The 22,348-nt window shown below is 26.2% G+C and overlaps 1 long non-coding RNA gene across 1 annotated transcript; it reads left to right on the top strand.

The window, feature by feature from the left end:
- The first annotated feature begins 1,540 nt into the window (after nt 1-1,540).
- Nucleotides 1,541-20,187, top strand: LOC142317400 (uncharacterized). The gene is made up of 3 exons (XR_012754731.1): nt 1,541-5,005; nt 10,558-10,701; nt 19,280-20,187. It is a non-coding gene; the product is annotated as an uncharacterized LOC142317400 (long non-coding RNA).
- The last annotated feature ends 2,161 nt before the right edge of the window (nt 20,188-22,348 follow it).

Raw genomic sequence — 22,348 nt, 5'->3', positions numbered from 1 at the left:
AGACCTGTATTTTCGTTATCAAACGTTCGGCAAAATACAGTGCTTCTAGACAAATTATCATATTCAAATGCCTTAATTTTGCATTTATAGAAATAATTCATTTTTTTACTTAGTAATTTATAGTAATCTCAGTTCATCTATATAAAGCTAATGATGAAGGGTGTATTGAACATTAGTATAATAAATACATATTGTTTTCATTCAGACTAATTTAATTCTCGTGTACGTAATTATGTAATTTTCGTATTTTAGTCCATTGTTAACAGTAAATCATTTTATTTTTGTACTTAAGATAAAAGTTGTTAGTCACGAAATAGTTTTTTTTTTTTTTTTATAATAAATTTTTCAGTAATAAAAATTTTTATCAGTTGCTTGTTTTTGATATAAAATTGGTAGTATATTCTGAGCATTACATTAAGTTTATAAATATTAAAATATTTATGTACGTGTGAAAACTTTTCAATAATTTATGTTTTTATGTGTAAAATCGAAAAAAAAATGTTATTTTTATTATACATATATTTTTTAATCGATTAGAAATAATTTTATAATCTACAAAGTGCAATTGATTGTTAAACATTTAAAAATACATAGTTTTTATAACGTTATATTTTAAAAGTTGTTTTTTTTTTTATATATATATATAAATTTTAATCATCATCATTTTTACAATTAATTCATATATTTAATAGTAATAATAATAAATAATGGCTGCTTGAAAAACCGTCCATAAAATAATAATACCACAATTTTAATAGAGTTTTCTCATTAATTAATTTTTCTTCAATATAGTTTATATATTTTTTATGTTGTTTATTCTTTGATTTTTTTTTAGTAAAATTGTTGAAATAATAGCATTGTTATTATTTTTGTATTGCTATTAGTTAGGTTGTGTTTTTAATTATTTTATTAAGATTTTTATTATATTTTCTAAATTCTGAGAATTTTACTTATGAGATATGCATGAAAAGATAAATTTTTCAAATTTATTGTTCCGTATGAACGTTATTATATTGTTAATGTGCCTTATGTTTAAATATATTGCAGTGGATAATTTTTTAATTACCTTTATCGTTAATTTTATGTGTAGTAATTGAATATATTTATAGAAGGGTTAATTATTAGTTAAGTCGGTTAAAAAGATTCAGTTTGTTTTTATCATCATTTTCTTTGTCCCCCTATCTCATTATTGATTTATTATAAGTGAATGTTTTGTGAAACATTTTTTTATAGCTTATAAAAAAAAATAATAAATAAATAAACTGGGGTGTATTGTTAATATTTTTGTTACAATTTCTGTTAGAATTACGTTTATTAATTGTTCTGTTTTAATTTCTAAATTTATTTTACTATTAATTCTTAATTAATTAAATATTATGTATATTTTGTACTATTTTAGTTTCTACTTATTTTATTACTATTTTAAAGATAAGTTTTTAACATTAGAAATAAGTCTTAGTTTTAGTTATTTGTAATTTATTTTGTATATTGCTTTATTGATTATTTGCAAATTTATTGTTTTGTATTTTAATGTTTGTTGTAAGGCAAGGTTTTTTTAATGTATTATTAGGTAAAATGGCAGCTTTTCAGGTATTATTTTATAATTAACTGGTTTTTTTTGCTACTATTTCATGAAATTTCTTATATATGTTCATATTATTTGGATTAAATTTATTTTCAATTTACTCTTCTTTTAACTATATAATAGAGTTGAGGTTATATATATATTTTTTCCTATACTGTATAATTCAGAATAAATAGTTGCTTTTAATGTTAAAATAATGCATCGTAAATATCATCCATTTATCTACTCGTTAGAGATGTTTTGGCATTACTAAGATTAACGTTCTATTTCCTTGTATAAAGTAAATACCCGTATTTAATCCATTTATAGTAGAATGATTTATCAGTTTTTTTATTAAATATTGATGTTTCATTGTTGGAGCTTTGAAATGAATAAAAATTATTGGCCTTTTCATTTTAAAAAGATACATATATAATATGTATAATGTGTTACCTTATTTTAAAGTAGTTAAAAAAAAAAACAAAAATAAATTCTTGTATTTAATGATATTATAGTAATTTAAGTGCACACAGCGCAATCCTATTTGGAGCGTCTTGTTGTTTGCATTGTACTGGAAAATATCGAATAAATTCTTCAAAGCATTCTGTCTTTTTGCTGCTGTTAAGACTAATCTGGCTCAGTTTTTTTTATTGTATTTGATTTGTACATATAAAAATTTATATAATTAGTAGAATTTTATTTTTGAAAAACGGAAATTGCTGGTACTTGTTCTTTTATATATATATTTTATTTATTTTTAAAAATAAATGTAAACATTTGTGTTTATCCCTTCAAGTACTATTGGCTTATTGTTATTATGTACAGCACTATTTCTCGGAGTTAATTTTGTTTAAATGAAGTGTATAGCAAAATTTAATTTTTTTTTAATCTGTTAACTATTAAGTTTAAAAACCAAGTTGTCCTTACAAAACGAGTTTTTTGTTTCGTTTTTTTTAAAAAAGATAATGTACCATTTCAGAGGCGGATTTACAAATGTGCCACCTACAGGCTGAACCAAATCGGCGCCTTTGCTATATTTCTTACAAAACTAAAAATAGGTAATAAAATAAGGAATACAGAAGTTATACAAACGTTTATTAGAATCACATAAAATGCAACAAAAACTTTATTCCAGCGTAATATAAAACTCATATATTAATTACATATTATAGATACTCAGCTAAATAAAGATTGCCTTTCATTTCAGTCGCATTACACTTTTCATCTGATTTTATTGTCAACAAAAATTTTAATCGCATTGTTAAACGAAATCAAATTTGCAGCGTCAGATTCAATTGATTAAACTGCTGTATCGTTCAATCTGCTTTCGGACATACTTGAGCATAAGCATATTTTAATTTGTTCAAGCATGAGAACAAACGTTCTGAAGAACAATTGCTTATTGCCGTTGATTTGTAGATTCTTAAAACTAAATTGATATTAGGAAAGATATCAAGCAGATTCTGACTCTAATCCAGTTGATATTTTGATATTGTTGATATTTTTTGACACATTTTTCGTCTTTGAGGTGCAAAATCTGTTAAATTAGATCGTCTGAAATATCCTGTGAATAAATTTCACATAATTTTAACGCTTCACACCTTATTTCTCCAACAGAGATTTTGCGAAATTTACAGAGAACGTTTTAAACAGTTTTAAACACTGTTTAATGCATTTTCCACGGTCCAATTCCGAGATTAATTGATTCATAATTGTAAGGAATACGTTTATTTAGAAATCATTCTTAGCACCGAACAGAACTTCACCATCATCGCTTTTTCTTTCTGGTACGCTTTTCATTTGCAGTGTAGTTCTGCTTAACCGAGTAGAGAGATAAGAAATTCAGCAAAGTTGATACGCTATCTTTAGTGCCATGGAAAAAATTTCTGCCTTTGAAAATTTGCCGCCGTAGACTATAGCCTACTAATTTCAGACAAATTTCTAAATAGCCTAGTTAAACTATTTAGAAATCCGTCACTGTACCATTTCCAGTATTGTATAAACTTGAATATTTTTGAAAAATAAATTTTTTTTTTTTAGATATAATTATAAAATTATTTTACTAATAATTTAGTCAAATTATACTCTCATGTACTTCCATTCGCTTTGCTACAGAAGTGTAATAAATAATAAATTTTAAAAAATCTATAAATATTAATTTAAAAAAAATATTGTTTTGCTAACTGAAATATCACCAATTTGTCAATGTTTAAACACAACGTAGACTTATCATTATTACTTACATGCTTATAATAAATGATTATACAACAAAGAAAATAATTTTTCAAAAATTCAATAAATTAAGGGAATTTCATCGGTTCTTTATTCTAAATATATCTAGCGGATAACAATAAAATGCAATAAAAACTAACAGTAATCTCAGTAGAACAATACATGACACATTTTAATCGTACTGGTAAGGTTAGGGTATTCAACAGTATAAGAATGTTTTATTATTTATATTAATATTTATTGCTGTTGTACTAATTTTAATATTTGCGTATTCAGTCTTTAAAATTACTTTTATTAATAATATCAGATTAGCTGTAATTATTTAATTTGATTTAATTGTATTATTTAAATAATTTTAACATTTTTATATTCATTTAATTAAGTAAAAACGTTTGATGTAATTTTTTGTTACATATATACTGTACGTGATGATTAAAATGTACCAAATCATCTTCAAAATATTATATAACTTGTTTAGAAACAATATATGTTGGATACAGTTGATTCATATCAATATAATTTAATCTTTTAGTAGTCGTATAATAAACTGCAATTCTATAATTCATGAATTAAGAATTATTGATTGTTGTTTATGTAATTCTTAACGTATTATTTTAAAATTAAATATACTGTACTCAAGGTTCAGTTTTTTTTTTTCATATAATGAAAAATAAATAAATTTCTTCTAATTATATAATTAATTAAACGGAGCCAGATGAAATAAATAACAGTTATCTATTTGTTTATTTTAGCAAAAAGTCAAGAGTGTTATTACTGATTTATGTTATGTTAATGGTTTATATTTGCTCAAAGTAATGTTAAAAAGCCTTGCCACTGAAACTTATCCATCCATTGTAAGTGCCTTTAATATTGTATAATTATAAAAAAAAGTGTGTGCGTGTGTGTGTTACAAACAAGTGTAACAAATGTATGTGTGTGTGTTACTTATCATAGAAATTCTTTATATATTTAATACATTTCACAATATATTTTTATCTAACACAGTTATAAAATGGTTATCATTAATAAATTATTTTATTGATAAATATTTCTGTTCTTAAATCATTCACTGTTAGGTTAATTATTATTAATGATTATAGTTGCACTATATATTACATATATTTTACTGTTGTGAAAGTTATTATTATAAGGTGTTACTCTTATATTTTTTAAGAAAATAAGAAGGAATTGCATTATGACAATCAATTGGTAACATTGCTGTCCATTTTATTAATATTTTTTTAATGTTATATCTTGAAATGTAGCAGCAAGTTTTATGCGTTAATTAAGAGTAAATTGCCGTTATTATAATTTGATTTATCATTTTGTATGTATTTTAATTATAAAAAGTATAAGCTGGTATAGTTTTTTTTTTTTTAATAGAGAAAGAGTAGTTGAAATTAATAAATCTAGAGCTGTAGGCTGAATGCAGATAGTCACAAAATCACATTTTTGGTATGAACAAAACGTCCTTATTCTGTAAAATACTGAACATTTTATGTTATTATACATAATTAATAAGGAAAAAATAAAGTTATACGTAATAATTTTTTTTTTTTTTTGTTTGGGGGCGAAAAATGCCTGTGCGTTATCATCGCCTGGAATTTTCTTTAACAAAAAGTTAAAATAACTCTAAAATAATAAAGCTTATAAGGTTTAAAATTAATATAAATCATATAATAAAAATTTATTAAAACAAATAATTACGTGACATATTAACAAAATATTGGTTTTGACTTTTTAGTTGATTATCTATTCTTCCTTAATTTAGTTTGGGTTTTGTTTTTACCAACAGGATTCATGATTTATCATATCTTGTGACCTAAATGAAGTTTCAGTATCATGTCAAACAATAAACAGTTACTTATCATTATGTCATGTATTGAATGATAAAATCATTTCAGTATGCATATTAATGAAAAAATAATATTAGCATATAAAATTTAAATATTTAGTTTTTTATGGTATTAATTCAAATTATTATCAAATAATAATAACAAACATTAAAAAAACACATACGCAATGTTTCTCATTAAAAAGAAGAAATTGTTAAGCCAGAAATGGTAATGACAGATACATTTAAAAGTATAATTAAACAAACATAACAAAATAATTTACCTATAAAAAGGGAAAATTTTAAGCCACTTTGTCTTGTCCCCTACAATTTTCAATAATGATATTAAGATTTATTTAAGAAAAAAATATGACAATTATTAGGCTATATTTATAAGAAAATTAATTCAGAAAGAAAAAGATTATTCTGAAAATTATCAGTAGTAAAAAAAATCATTTTAGGAAGTACACACAAAATTTATATCTAAAATCCAAATATTGTAATGATAAAAGAAGTAATTGACCGATAATTTAAAAATATTAGGAAAAAATTTACACAAATCATTTTAAAAAACCACATATAAAGCCAGTCATGGCAAAGTAGTAGCAATCTCTGCTTTTCATCTAGTTTTGTTTGAATCCTGGTCAGCATGGCATTTTTTCGCATAAAAGTTCACTTTAGTATAATTGTTTTCATAATTGTTTACCTGGGTACCAGCCAGAATAAATGGAATATAAAGAAGTGCTGTTCGGCTTTCTCTCCAAATCAATTCTAAAAATTAATAGACGTTATCAACAACGTCTATTCCAAAGGAACAGAATTTAAATATTTAATTATATCAACAAAAAAAGTACAAAAAATTATTTAAATCATTAAAATATCAAAAAATTATGCTGCACTGTTTTTTAGTAATGAAAACGATACTAAAAAAGAGGTTATATCATAATTTATAACCATATTAATAACTTAAAAATTTTCTAACAATGAAATAACCTAAAAAAACTACAACAATGAACAAGCAAACAAAGCATTATAACAATTCTAACATAAATGTTGTTGTAATATATAAAAAAACGAATTAATTTTAATAAAATGTAAACAAAATAAACTGTTCTTTAAAAGAACAAAAAAAAAATTAGATTAAAGATTAAACAGATTTTAAGGAAATAAATCTTTGTAAAACGATATTTCAAAAAACTAAGAAAATTAAAAAATAAAATCTTGTAAAATAAATAAATGAAAAACCTATTGGATTATATTTTTTTATTGTTTATTCTACCATTTTTTTTTTTGTAGTTTAAACCTTTTCCTACAAAATTTATTTTAGTCTCACGCGATTTGAAATTTATTAACTCATAAAGGAATTCTTCAATATCTGGAAGAACTTTAGCAGAATTCTTTAATTTCTTATGAAACTCATAACTTGATGTACAGAACGGAACGCAAAAGTGGCAGGAGTATCACAAATTCTCCCTTCAAATCGCAATGGACAGTGTCCTTTGCTGCTGTATGATTCTGTAATCGGGCGTGTTTCAACTGTTTATTTTAATGTCGGTTATAAGTTTCAAGTTTTGTTATATTTTACGGACAGATTAGTGATTAGCATTCCATATTCGTTTTGGACCAGCGTTCTCAAACCCATTACTGGGTCTGACGGTGAGAGACTAGGCTTTTAAAGCCTGTGCTCCCGACGTAATTCCCCTTCAGACCGTCCGCTGAAGTCCTTTCGGTACTAGAGCTTCATAGGCTAGCAGGAATACGCCACATCAGGGCCGTAGTTGGTTGGAGGGAGCAATGCGCCCCCCTAACTTGATGTAATAAGATGGAGAGTACCGAACAAGATGCGTTATTTTTCCTCGGTTATGGATATTGGACTATTGTAACATTCTCTTGGCTGAAATTCAATACTGACTCTTTTACTTTGGAGCCAACTAAAACAAACTTCCATCAGTATTTTTTTTTTAAGTGAAGTAGCCTTTCAGGAACAGAGGAAAATTTTATAAAATCGGTAAGATTTAACTCAATAAATTTCTATTTATGTTCAATTCAATTACTCTAACCTACTGATACCAGACTTGCAGACTATAGATACTTGCAACTGCTTTTTTTTTTTTCTTAAATTCTGGCATGATTTGTGTCATTCAATATCATTACAAATTAACAGTTTTCAAGAAAGGGTTTCATTTAATTGCAATCAGAAACACTACTGTAATGTGAGAACTTCATAACTTTCTGTCTTCATAACTGTTTGGAAAACTACTTGCTTAATTTCTGTTGGTAAAAATACAATTTCTTGAATTTATAAATGGCAATTTGATTACCTCTTATATAGCTTTTGATTTTAGAGTTTGTTGAATCATACATGGTCAGATTAAAAGATCACTATTTGCCTCTCTCTATAAGATATGAAATTGACAAAACTGATATGTCAAACATTCAACAGCCCCTCATGCATGTTTTGTATGATTTGTCTAAGAATCGATCATTTCATTTCTGCTTGTATGCATAATTTGGTTCAACCTGATCATAGTGCAAGATAATTTTCTAACTCTTGACATTATAATTCATCAGTTTTTAATTTTTGTGTTAAAGTATGCCACAATCATACCACGTACTAGATTTTGAAAGATTAAAAGAATTTAATTTATGAAATTCATCGTCTGCCAACTGGAGCGTTAGTAAGTTTTCCTTTGAGTGTTTGTTCGAGGGTAAAATAGTTTCTTTCTTATGACTTAAAGATATTCGTGGCACATTTGCATTTAGACTATGCAATTAGAGATTTAAAAAAAGCATTAATTTCTCTTAATGTTAGTAAGAAGCAATTCTTACAAAACATCTTCCGTTCATTAAAAGAAAAATGTATAACTAAATAATCTAACGTTTTATTTATTTGTATCATCTCTTCACAACCATTTTGTTTTTGGAGTCTTAACATCTATCAGTCCAGAAACATAGAAATATTTGTTCATTGTGATAATTCAATTCATGATCTTTTTGTTTTTATTGAATATTTTACACATGTGACTAATCTGTAATAAAAATTACATTTGCGGTTTTTTTTTGTTAGATCAAACCATTTGTTATTCAAGTCAAACCGTACAGTTTGATCTGAATGCATTGTTGTTTGTAACTCTTTGGCAAAAAAATGACATCTACTTCTTCTCTATCTCTATAGAAATATGATGATCATAAGGAAGTAAAATATATTAAATATTAAGAAACATTTTGATTAAATGATCCTGAAATCAATAAAAGGCATATTTTTCAATTGTTGATTATAAAAGGGTTCAAAAAATATATAATATTATTATGAACTTTTAATTAAGAATATATATATATATATATTCTTAATTACTTCTAATTACTATAAGATATATATATATATATATTAGTTAATTAAGGAATAATCTCTGTTAATTTTTTTTTTTTTTAATTTAGTTAGAAAATACCAATAAGTCTCGTAAGAAAGCAATTACTTTAAAAAAAAAACTTAAGTAACAAAAATACTAGCCTTCTTACTTGCACATTTGTTTTATTTACGTAAGATTCTTGCTTGGCTCGAAAAAATATTTAATTTCAAAAGTAAATTTAAAAATAATCTTTTGTTTCATCTTCTTTCTATCTAACTGTTGATATTAGCGTAAGATTACTAGGGTTATATTTATACAATATGCATATGATTAAGGCAATTTACTTTTGTTAATTGTTAATAACTTACTGCATCATTCTGTAGTATATCTGTTGAGTATATATTTATACGCACGTGTGTATGTATGTTTATTTGTTCTCGGAGAATATATATATGTTTACACACATGCTCATTTATATGGGTCTATTTTAATGTATATTCAAAAATGCATGATAAAAGCAGCTTGAGTGCATTGTACCTGCTTTAACAACTTATCACAATACTTAATTAAGTATGGTGTATCATCACTGTATTTGAAGAATAATTATTATTATCAAATTGTTGCACCATGAGATGTTATAATAAATATAATGCACTTTCAATAAGTAATTTTTTCTAGAATTTTTTTAATTTTCATTGTTATAAGTGCCATTATTGTATGGTTAGTAAATCAGAAAGGTAAGTAAAGTTTTTTTACGGTTATAAAAACCTTAAACTTCTGACTTGAGCTTGAATTTTATGTATGTTTTTTAGCGAATTAGTTAAAAAGTCTGATTTTTGGCTGCCCGTTATCTGTAGGCAGTAGTGCCATGGTTTATCAAATTTATAATAATTTATTTTTTCTAACATCTTATTCACAGGACTGAGAAAGAAATTAATGACTTTAAAAATTTATTTATTTTAACAATCGATTCTGTGGAACTTATTTTTTTCTTTTAGATTATTGATGTTAATTAATTTATGGATATTTAGTTAATAAAATAATCGTCGTGTCTTTCAGTTTGTTTTTTTTTTATATACTATTAGATTAGAATTCTATACTACATGGCAGCAATATTTTTAATATCTAAGTGAAATATTTTAAATATTTATTCTATTTTTTAAAATTTGAGTTTATAATTTACTGTACTTTAGCAGTAGGCATTACAAATATATCTTTATTAGTTATAAATTAGCTTCTAACATAGATTGTTATCATTACTTGTTACTTATTGTTAAAATGTTTAACTGCCTGTAATAAAAACTTTTTTTTACTGTACATATTTTAGTACTTCTTAGTTAGCACGGTGAAATTTACTGTACAGGCATTTCAGAATCATGAGACATGTTACTTATAGAGTATATATTATTTTCATGTAATATGGTGTATAATTTTGTATAATAAAGAAAATATATAATAAAACAATAAATTATCTCAATTGTATGTTGTTAAAATGGTAAACATTTATTTATACTTTTGGGTTATTATTAAAAGAAAAGAGTTCTTAATATTATAATGCATTATTTTTCCAATTTCAGGATTTTACTCTATTTACTTGAAGTTATTGAACATTAATATCGACAATTTGTATAGTACATATAGAAAGAAAATTACATAAATATGTAATTTTCTTTCTCATCAAATAATACATAAAGAATGAAACCTTTCTACTACTGCTTAAAGTAAGTAAACTTAAATTTAAATGTTACTTTAAGTTAGTAGTAAATTAAGCGTAAATTTACATAATTTAGATTGCTTAATGAATATAAGAAATATATATAAAAATACTGTAAAAATTTTGTTATTAAAATAATAATACTATTATCTTTTCTGCTAAGATTAGTGTAGTTTCTACATTTAGTACTATTTACCCTTCTTAGCTTCATTCTTTTATCACATATTGACATGTTTCGGAATACTCCATTTTTTTTTTTATGTTTGGGGGCGAAAAATGCCTCAGCGTTATCATCACCCGGAATTTTTATTAATAAGGATAAAATAACTCCAACACAATAAAACTTATAAGGTGTAAAATTAATATAATTCATATAATAAAAATTTATTAAAACAAAAGTCGAAAAAGTGAAATAAAACTCAAAACTAATATCGCAAATGAAGTCTTTAAAACATAAAAGTTAAAATAATAGAATAAAGAAACTATATAAAACTTACCTAATTCCTATAGGTCGTGCAAAAGGCTCTCTTCTCGGATAATAAAATTAAAGACATAGAAACAAAAAAAAAAAAAAAAAAAAAAGTAAAGGTTAAAAATTATCAAAAACTCTTCTAGCATAAAAATATATATCATAATATTAAATTTTTTGCAGTAACCTAGTACTATGCAAAAACAGAAACATCCGGTTCAAAATTTTGTTATTATTGTACAAGATATCACAGATGTTTCTAGGTAGATTAAACTTATGACGCAACTCCGCATAACATATGTAGTCTATGAGAATGTGGTGCACAGTCATGCGGCAGTTGCATCGTGTGCATAGGGGTGCGATTCCTCCCGACATTAGGTACTCATGTGCGATCCTCATATGTCCTATTCGTAACCGGCAGAGGACCACTTCCTCACGACAAGTTTTTCTGCAAGAGCAGCCCCATGGCAAAACTGAATCTTTAATCTGTCTGAGTTTATTATCGACAGTAGTCACCCAGTCACTTTGCCACCTTGCTCTCAGGGACTGTTTTACACGATTAATAAAATCAAAGGTAGTAACTCGGGTGGTACACGCTTCTTTGGCAGTGGATACACGCAAGTTTTAACAACGGAATGGTTCCGAAACGTATCAAAATGTGATAAAATAATGAAGCTAAGAAAGGTAAACAGTACTCAACATAGAAATTACTGTAAAACATTATTCTTTAGAGTTTTTTTAATGAGAAAATAATTTTAAATGAAATTTCCTTTACTCTTCTTTTTCATTGAGAAGAATTAAGCTTCATAAAACCTACTCTAGTATCCATCTCTTGCGGTCTTTCAACATCTCACTTTCAAATGGAATGATAGTTCAGTGCGCCTAACAGTGTATGTTCATGCTGCATCCTAAGTGATAATACTATCTCATTATCTATATTGTTTTATTTTTATGTAAAGGCTGAACAGCAAATTAATTTTTTTCTGATATTCAAGTTCCTTGATCTCTTTCTTATAGTACATTCATAGATGTTTTGTAAAAACCTCATTTCAGCAATCTGGATAATTTTGGTAGTAGTGATACTGTGAAATTTCAGCCCTGGGGTCTTTCTGGGTTCTGTTTTCTGTATGTCTATGAATGAATTTTCCACATGTTTCAATTTGTCAGCTACTTCATTATCAAAATTGTAAGATGCATCATTTGCAATATATATTTAAAATATTTTATTCATTCAGTTTCTTTACTGTCAAATTCTATATCTGTTTTTTTAAAATAACTCCCTTAAAATACCACACTTTTGGTTTTTTCCATTAAAATTTTCAGGTTATAGTTATATGCAATTATTTAAAATAAATATTGCTCTTTGTATTTATTATACTTTAAACTCTTTGTATCAAACTACATTCCACACTTAAATACATTCAAATTTATCAAAAATATAGAATTTTTTTTAATTTTTACTAAATATATTAAAAGTAGTGATGGAATAACTAGAATTAAAAGCAACATGTAACATGGCCAGCCAGTGTTACAGTACAGTGTGGATTTGAATTAAATTAAATTGAACTATACATTATCATTATTTGAAAAAGTGCTGCCATTTATTGAAGACTTTATAAGTGTATAATCTTCATTCTCTGTAGGCTAATCAATTTGAATTTCCTTTTATATTTTTATTTGTCCGTTTTCTCCAAAACATCTAAATCTTTATTATTATTATTATTCCATATTTTATTTCTTGATTTCCAATATTTCCAAATCGATTTGAATATCGAAATTAACTTTAAAAAAATATTTGTATTTTTCTTTTCTGAATAGCATGAATATAAACATAAACCTTGATATATTCTTGTTTTTAGTTGGGGTTGGCTCCAACAATATGTGATTTAACACAACTGACATTTCATTATGGTAGAGTAATTTCATTACTTTTTATTAAAATCAATTGAAAACATAATCGTTAAAAAATAATACCATAAAGATTATAAAATAAAATTTACTCACTTTATAAAAGTAGTTTATTAAAAATAAGATATATTTCTAAATATATCCTGTTTTTTATCCATTGATTTGAAAAATGATGCAATTAGTGATTCGGCAAATTATATAACTTAGAAATCTGACCAAAAATTTGAATTTCGTTCTGTTATATTTATATTGGTAACATTAATAAATGTCGACATCCAAAAGAAGAATAAAATTGAGTTAATTAATGAACTTAAATTTCATTAGAAATTTAAACCTATATAAAAATTAAAAACAATCTATCAAATACTCTATATTTTATTACACAACTACATAAAAATCATTTGTAAAATTAAATAATTGATGTATTCTAAATTAGTAATGTTTTTTTTTTTTTTTTTGTAATACAGGGAGTTTCATAATGTTCTTAGGAGTTACAAAAATTCAGTTCAAAAAAAGTATTTCACTTACCTAAATGAAAGTTATATGAGGTGATGCAGGGATTCAAACAATTTTTGTTAAAATCTATAAATGTTCAATATGTGCTCCTCTGGTTACACGCCACACATCAACTCAAAAGTTTAGCTCTTTCCAAACTCATTCTAACATGTCATTTTCAATAGAGTTGATTGCATCGATTATGCGATCCTTTAGCTCAGCGATATCATGTGGCATCGGTGGGATAAACACCTTATCTTTCACGTAACCCCAGAAAAAGAAATCACATGACGTGAGGTCTGGTGATCTTGGTGGCCACAGCATAATGTGTTGGTCTTCTTCAGACACACAACCTATCCGGCGCCGAGGTAATGTGTTAAGGTACTGTCGAACCTCGTTATGAAAACAGCCAGGACAACCGTCTTGCTGGAAAACGAAGTCATTGAGTAGCTGAGGTGTAAGCCATAATTGTAATATATCCAGATATATCATACCGGTTACTGTCCATAAAAAAGAACGGCCCATACGCTGCCACACGAGAGATCGTACAAAAAACGTTTACTTTCAGAGAATCCCGAATGTGTTCCACATAAGCATGTGGATTTTCAGTTCCCCAAACTCGCACGTTATGACGGTTTACTTTGCCGCTAATATGGAAAATAGCTTCATCGCTGAAAATTATCTTCTTTAGAAAACCTTCATCTAACAACATCTTTTCCTGTAACTGTAAACAAAATTCGAGCCTACATGTTTTATCTCCATCAGAAAGATGCTGGATTACATAAAAATAAAGATAAATAAAGATGCATAATAAACGTTTACAGAGAACTCTTTACACTGTTGTTTTCGGAATTCCTAATTCTCTGCCTGCAGCCGCCGTCGATTTTTACGGGCTGCGAATGAAACTTGCACGCACACGTTCGACATCGACTTCTGAGGTTGATGGATGACCGGTTGATCTTTACTTGTACAAGCAACCGGTTTCACTGAATTGTTTATACCGTGCACGAATTGAATTGTCACTTTGTGGCTCCTCACTTAACACAAGCTCCAACGTGTGTTTCGGTTGAAACGCACGTTGCACAGAAATTACTGACTTTGACAAGTGAAATTCTAACACACAAAATGACTTCTCGCTTCCCGTGGCAGTCATTTTCTCTACTGTCGACGCCTACCGAGTAAATGGTTTTCTAACTGCCTAGTATATTTGAAGTACTCTTTCGTACAGTACTTGTTTTATTCTTACGAGTGAAATAGTTTTTTGTTAATGAATTTTCAAAACTCCGAAGAACATTATGAAATGCCCTGTATAATACATAGAATTGTTGTGTTACTGTTATATATTAAAAAATACGATATAGTTTCATTTGTACATAATTAACTTTTTACTTTGTAATTAATAATGTTATTTAGATAACAATAGTGATCATTGATTGATATGCAGTGGAATACCAATTATCCAGATTGACCTTTCCTGATAATCATAATTTCAGATAATTGGAAAATTAAAAAATGTTTATTATACACAACTGGAATTATCATTCTAATTTTTAATGGATATCACACTTAATAAGAAAAAAATATACTTTGTAATTTGCCAATTAACATAAGAGTTAGTCTCTGATCATTCAGTTGCATTAATATCATCAACCAACAATGTCACACATTTTTTACATATTTTGTAGCCTGGAAATAATTTTTCTTTGCAGGAAACTTAAGTTTCCTTAGGAAGAATTTTCTATTCAAGGCCTGTTTCGTCTACGTTATAAACGAAGTGTTCATCATAACCTTTAAAAAAAATTAAAAAAAAAATCAAATTGTTGTTGAAGAAATTCATCTACTGTTGCGATTGTTTGCTGATAATTTTTCTCCATAAATTTCAAGTTAAAAATTTTGATGACATTGTTTAAAATTTTAAAGCTTAGTTGTTTTAAAATTTTCATCTTCGTATAGTTTTTCATTTAATATAATGGGTTTCTTTACTAGAATTAGTCTAGAAATTGACTCGCTGAGAAATTGCTTTTGAATAAACCATTTCTTCATTTTGTGCTTTCTTTTTCAAATTGTAATACATAATTCATAATGGTATATCCATTTTTCTTATTACCTACAATAGTTTATGTTCCTACACTGTATTCATCTGCTAACAATTTACCAGATACCATTTTTCTTAGATTTCTCCTTTTTTCATTGATAAAAAAAATTCATTTTCATTTTATTGCAGACATGATGTTAATGAACTCTAATTATGTTGACATGTTTGTTAACAGCACTAGAATTAAAATAATTATGCATGTGGGACTTTTAAGATCAGTGAATATATAAAGGTTTAATAGTAGAGGATTATTATTATTTGATCTCTAGCTGGCGTTTGGAGTTGGTTCCATTGTATATCTATATGTAAATCATAAAAAATTAAATTCATATTTAACCAGTTAGAAATTATAAAATTCATAAAATAAAAAACCTTCATTTACTAGGATTCATAGAAAATTAGTATCTTAAAAATGTTAAACTATATATTTATTTAATTCATAATTGATTTTTGTTTTGTGTTTAAATAATAAAAAAAATAGTGATGTCTATGCCTTTTTTTTTAAATTTAGTACAATAATGATGTTTTGATACTGGTTATACAACCAGTTTATTATTTTTTTAATCTTTAGTGTTGTTTATCAAATAGTGCAACAACTTTACGTTGTTGCATTTTTCATTTAATAATAAATTTTAAATATCTTTTTTTTTTATAAAATACCATTTATTAAATACTTATTATAAAAATTCAGATTAAATGAATCAATCATTTAATGTATAAAAGAAAATCTAAAACTTTTAAATTTAAATTTTAAAAATTAGAAATTACTTGTTTGGTTGTTGATGAAGAGTTAAAAAAACACAAAAAACTGATAGTTATATTTCCAATTTGTTTATTGTAATAATTAGAAGATTAAATAATTATTGATAGAAGTTAATTTAATAATTCTTTCAATTTTTAATCAAAATTATGAAATAGAGTATGTCAGGCAGTAATAATATATTTTGTTGTTATATTTAATAGAATAAAAATAAAGCTATTTCTAAAACTTATAATTTTTTTTCTAGTTTTTAACATTTATTTGAAGATCAATATTTTTAACATCAATATTTTTCAGTTCCTACATTTCCTGGATTTATATAAAAGAATTTTAAGTCCAGCTCAATTTTATTTTGTACAGTTTTTCTATATTTTTGTGTATTCTAATTATTGTATTGTGCTCTTATAATTTTTATGTACGTTAATTAAGTATCTGCTTGTATTTTTATTTTTTTCTGCTTCTTGTTTATTGTGTCCATTAATTTCTGTTTAAGGAAACACGGGTTATTTGTAATATATCATTGGTAGATGATCAGCTATTAGTTATGTCCTTAATTTTTTACTTTGATTTCAGTCATGCTTAGCTGTAGATGTAACTTTCTTTTTTCAGTTATAAAAAGCAGATTGTATGATGTAGATTGTCTTTTTAAATGTAAATATTTTTAACATTACTTTTTAATTTTAAGAAGTATCTTTAAAATATACTGGGTACTTTTCTGAAATATAATTTTTTTTTATTTTATATATATATATATAATAATCTGATCAGAACATTTTTTTATATTTACTCATGTTACTTTATTAATGCTCGTACATTTTCTATAAAATTAAACAATTTCTATTGTTTGAATTTTTCTACATTACCTTAACAGAAACGCTTGAAATTATAACTTAATGGGATTAATAAATTTGTTCTGAGATGTTCAATTTCAGTATTAGACAAATGCATAGATTTTCATACCCATTGTACTCTCAATGTAACATGTTCTGGACAGGATACATTCATTACGTGTAAATCAGTTCATTAGAAGGAGGAATAAGTTTATTTAAAAATCAATAAACGAACTAACGTTTATTGATTTAAAATAAACTTTTGAGAAAATCTCATTTGACGTATCACGATGACAAGAGTAGCAATGATGAATTAGTTTTAAAGCAAAAATCCCCACTATTGTCAAACTAGCTCAAAACTACTAAATATTTCTCTGATTTTTTTATTTATTTCAAAATTCTCAAAACATAATAATTTACATGAAAAAAATTCCCATTTGCCATTTAGAGACAACTTTTCCTGTTTTTACTGATGTGTAAACATAACCTATATCTCTACTTTTTCCAAGTTAACCCCTTGTCTCCCGCTGGTCACTATATTAACCACTGGTAATCAATTTTTCAAATTCACATTTCTCATGAACCATTTAACATAGAAAAAAGATTTTTATATGGATTTAATCACAACGCATTGAATTATGAGAAAATCCAATAACCATAACAGCCGTGTATAGTGTAGATATTTCACAAGGGATCAAACACACAGTACTTTTTTTTCACTGACGTCATTGTTTAAGTCGTAGTATTTTGGTATTTTTTTGTTTGTTTGATTCTTATATATATTAGCGGTTTGTTATCTTTTATATAATTGCTATGTAAACATAAATTCAACAGACTAACCGAGTGAACGTAACTTTTAGGAAAGGAAGCAATAATTTTAAATTATTTTTTTTTATACCACACTTGTGCACGCGCAACGTTTAACAAAAATTAATTTTTGTTAAACAATAAAAATGATAACTCATTGTTAACATACCCTAATTTTTTCAGATTTTTTGGATGAAAAACAATTCAGTAATAGCGAAATAAACAAACCTTTACCGAAATCTCAATTTTTTTTAGTTACAATTTTCTGAAATGTGGTGTTTTTTTATTTTATTTATATAATCAGTTTTTATCGGATATAAATAAATTTTACGTCAAATTAATCAGAAAAGTCTATAGTTTATATAAATATAAAAAACATATCATTAAAAAAAAAATATATCAAAATCTAAAAACAAATGTAATTTTTTTTTATAACATATTTGTGTGCGTGCAACATAATCAAATATTAACAAGAATTAATTTTTGTTGAACAATATAAATTAATAACGCATTGTTGACATACCCTAATTTTTTCAGATTTTTTGGATGAAAAACAATTCAGTAATAGTGAGATAAACAAACGTTTACTGAAATCTCGATTCACGCGCGAAATAAAGCGGGAAGTTAAGGGTTAATACCTTTTTCCAAGAATTGCAAAAGAAAAACAAAAACATGTTTTTGTTTTTTTTTTTTATAGCATGCAAGCTTATCTCATTATTAGATAAAATTTCCTGGTCCATATTGAATAGAAATTATTTACGGCAATAAAGAAATTACTGAATAGAAACCCCAATCAAACCAGGTCAACATAGTACAGATAAAACGTTATATACAAAAGGTAATTTCCAATATAGATAAAAGTTTCTAAAAGAACAGACACTGTAAAGAGAGTACAGAAACATTAGACAACAGTAAAGTGAATGAGAAACAATGGCAAACTTCCCATAAGTGATGATACATCACTTAAGTCAGGTAATAGCTGAGTTAAGTGATGCCAGACATGTATCTACAATAATCATATGCTCTAAAATCTAAAATATCTACTTCATAAACTATTTTTTCTGGAAAATTTTGAATAAAATTGGCATTTCGTCCTTGTTGCACGAGATACCTTCATATCAAAGGTATTCTACTTCTTGTGTAGGATTTAACATCTTTGCCTTCATCTTTTTAGCAAAAATGATTACACAAATTCTAATATAATTTTATTTTGTGTTACAGCCTAACACATCATTTAAGTCAGGTAATAGCTGTGTTCAACCTTCTTGCCCAGACATGTATCTACAATAATCATATGCTCTAAAATCTAAAAATTTACTTTGTACTATTTTTTCTGGAAAATTTTGGATAAAATTAACATTTCTCGAGTTCATCCTTGTTGCATGAGATGCCTCATATCAAAGGTATTCCACTTCTTGTGTAGGATTTAACATCTTTGCCTTCATCTTTTTAGCAAAAATGATTACACAAGTTCTAATATAATTATTTTGTGAGCTATATTATAATTATATTAACTTTCATCCTATCTCACAAAGTAAAATAATTTTATTTTATATAATTGAATTAATAATTTAAAAAAACCAGTATATTTAAATACAATTAATAATTTATTTAATTTTGTATTTACAAAGGTATATTATAACCTTACCATAGCAAAATACGCAGTTCTCAATGTTTTAAACAATTTGAAGGTGCTAGTACTTATGTTGTATAGTTGTGATAAAATTCTAATTATTTTTATTAAACATATTGCAAGTTTGTGAGTAAATATATTTATGTAGTTTTATGTATATTAATACATAAAACTGCTAAGAATACCTGGGAGATTTAAAACATAAGCAATAATATATTTCATCATTCTAATAATGTATCTCTGTTGAGTTGAATCGCCTCTAGCAGTGAATATTTATCAATTAGTGAACATTTTCTAATTCAGTCTGCTATTAAGCTTTGAAATTATCTGATTTATAAATTATTACTGTAATTTATAAAACACTCACTATTGCAGTTTGTTAATTTTTCATTGTGAAAACTGAACTGTTTGTTAATAAATTTAACAGATGCAGGGGTGTTTTGTTATAAAGTGTATAAATACATCAAATATATATATATATATATATATATATATATATATATATATATATATATATATTTATGACAATAGTCAAGTGATATTTTTTTTTATGAAATATTTCATACAGTATAGTGTCCTGTATTTGCTCAATTTCAGATTATAGAGCAATAATATTTGATAATAATATCCCAGAGCAATAATTGAGCAGTGAAATGTGTTAACTATTTATTCAATTTATTATTCTTAAATATAAACAATGAAAAAAAAAAAAAATATTTTTAGAATAAAGTTTTTTTATTATTTTTTGTTATTATATGTTTTTCATTATTTATCTATCTATAATTTGTAAATTAATTTTGTAAAAATAAAAAAAATATAGCATTTTAGGATATTTTTATAATTCAGTTATTCAGTTACTAATTTTAATATTTGTGAATAGATCATCAGTTTTATACCAACATATGGACTACATTATTTGTGACATTCTCTTTTTTTTTATGTTATTGTTAACTTTCCATGATGTAGTTGTTATACGTATATTATCTTATATATATATATGTATGTATATTTTATACTGTAATTATTACAATTTTTTTTTTTTTTGAAGTTAAGTCTTGATAAATATGTATTATGTATAAATATAGTTTTAATTGTATTTTTCATCGATATTCTTTACTAATTATTACGCTGATTAATAATATTAGTGCCTAAAATTAACATTCAGAAGCAATACTAATATATATTTTATATAAATATATATATATTGTATTTTATTATCTGTTGCTTTATACAGAAATAGAGGTTTTCTGTCCAATCGTTGAACATTTATTATAAATTATATGTGTAATAAATAATTTTAGTTATGATTTTTGTGTTACTGGAAATACAAACATATGCTATTTTTAGCACCTCACTTAAACAATGTTTATATGCATTTGTGTCCTTGTATAATGTTTATATATGGTTTATTGAATATATGTAGTTGTTTTAAAATTATAATTTCTGAAATATATTGAATTTTAAATTTGTTCTAACGTAAATTGTCTGGTAAGTGGTATTTTTTTCATTTTTATTGTAACCCAAATACATTTTCCTATTTTCTCCTTGTACGAAGTATTGTGATCATGAAAAATTTAACTTTTAAGATTTCAACGGAAATATCCATTTTGATCATCCCTGAATCCATTTTGACTAGTTTCGACGTGACATGTCGAACTGTAAATAAAGTAATGAGAATAGTTTTTTATGCCAGCCAAGGTGGCAACACTGTAAAGTTACTAGTAAATATATGGTTATATGAACAGCTGATTTATATTAAGTATTATATACGAGGGTTATTTTTTTTCAAGGTCCAATCAGTCGCAAAATAAAAACCCACACAAAATCAGATGAACCTTTGCGCATATGTGTTGCGCAGCATCTCTAGTATGGTCATCAATCATGCCGCGTCACTTCGTTTAGTTCTGAACACACAGCCAGCACGTAAACATGTCTACAACAATAGCATCTTTTGCCAAGTGTGATGTACGTGCGGTAATTCGATTTCTTCAGGCTGAGGGGTGTAATACGGCTGAAATTCATCGACGAATAAGTAATGTGTACGGTGAAACTTCAATGAGTGACAGCAAAATGCGACAATCGTGCAGGAACTTTACAGCAGGACGTACAGATGTTCATGATGCAGGCAGTCAGTGAAGGAAGCGAGTGCCAACCAATGAGCGAGTTGGTGAGGCGATTCAAGAAAATCGTCCTAATGTTTCTCCAGCGCTACTGCAATGAAGGAGAAGATTTTTTAACAAAATTCTCACAGGGGACGAGACTTGGATCCATTTCAAAACTGCAGAAACAAAAGAACAACAAACAGTGGATGCATTCTCATTCTCCCAGTAAACCGAAGAAGTTCAAGCGAAGCTTCTCCAACAGAAAGTGTATGGCTACTGTGTTCTGGGACCGGAATGGAGTTCTCTTGGTGGTCTTCATGGAACGTGGCACGATCATCACTGTAGCCTCATACTGCGTGACTCTTCAATGTCTACGAAGGGCAATTCAGAATAAGCGGAGAGGAATGTTGTCATCAGGCATTGTTTTTCTCCATGACAATGCTCGGCCGCACACTGCAGCCATAACAAAGAAGCTCCTGCAGCGTTTTCGTCGGGAAGTGTTTGATCACCCACCATACAGTCCGGACTTGGCTCCATCCGATTTTCACCTCTTTG

The sequence above is a fragment of the Lycorma delicatula genome, chromosome 1, assembly GCF_047948215.1.
Source record: "Lycorma delicatula isolate Av1 chromosome 1, ASM4794821v1, whole genome shotgun sequence".
Classification (NCBI taxonomy): Eukaryota; Metazoa; Arthropoda; class Insecta; order Hemiptera; family Fulgoridae; genus Lycorma; species Lycorma delicatula.
This window is presented reverse-complemented; position numbering and strand designations above follow the sequence as displayed.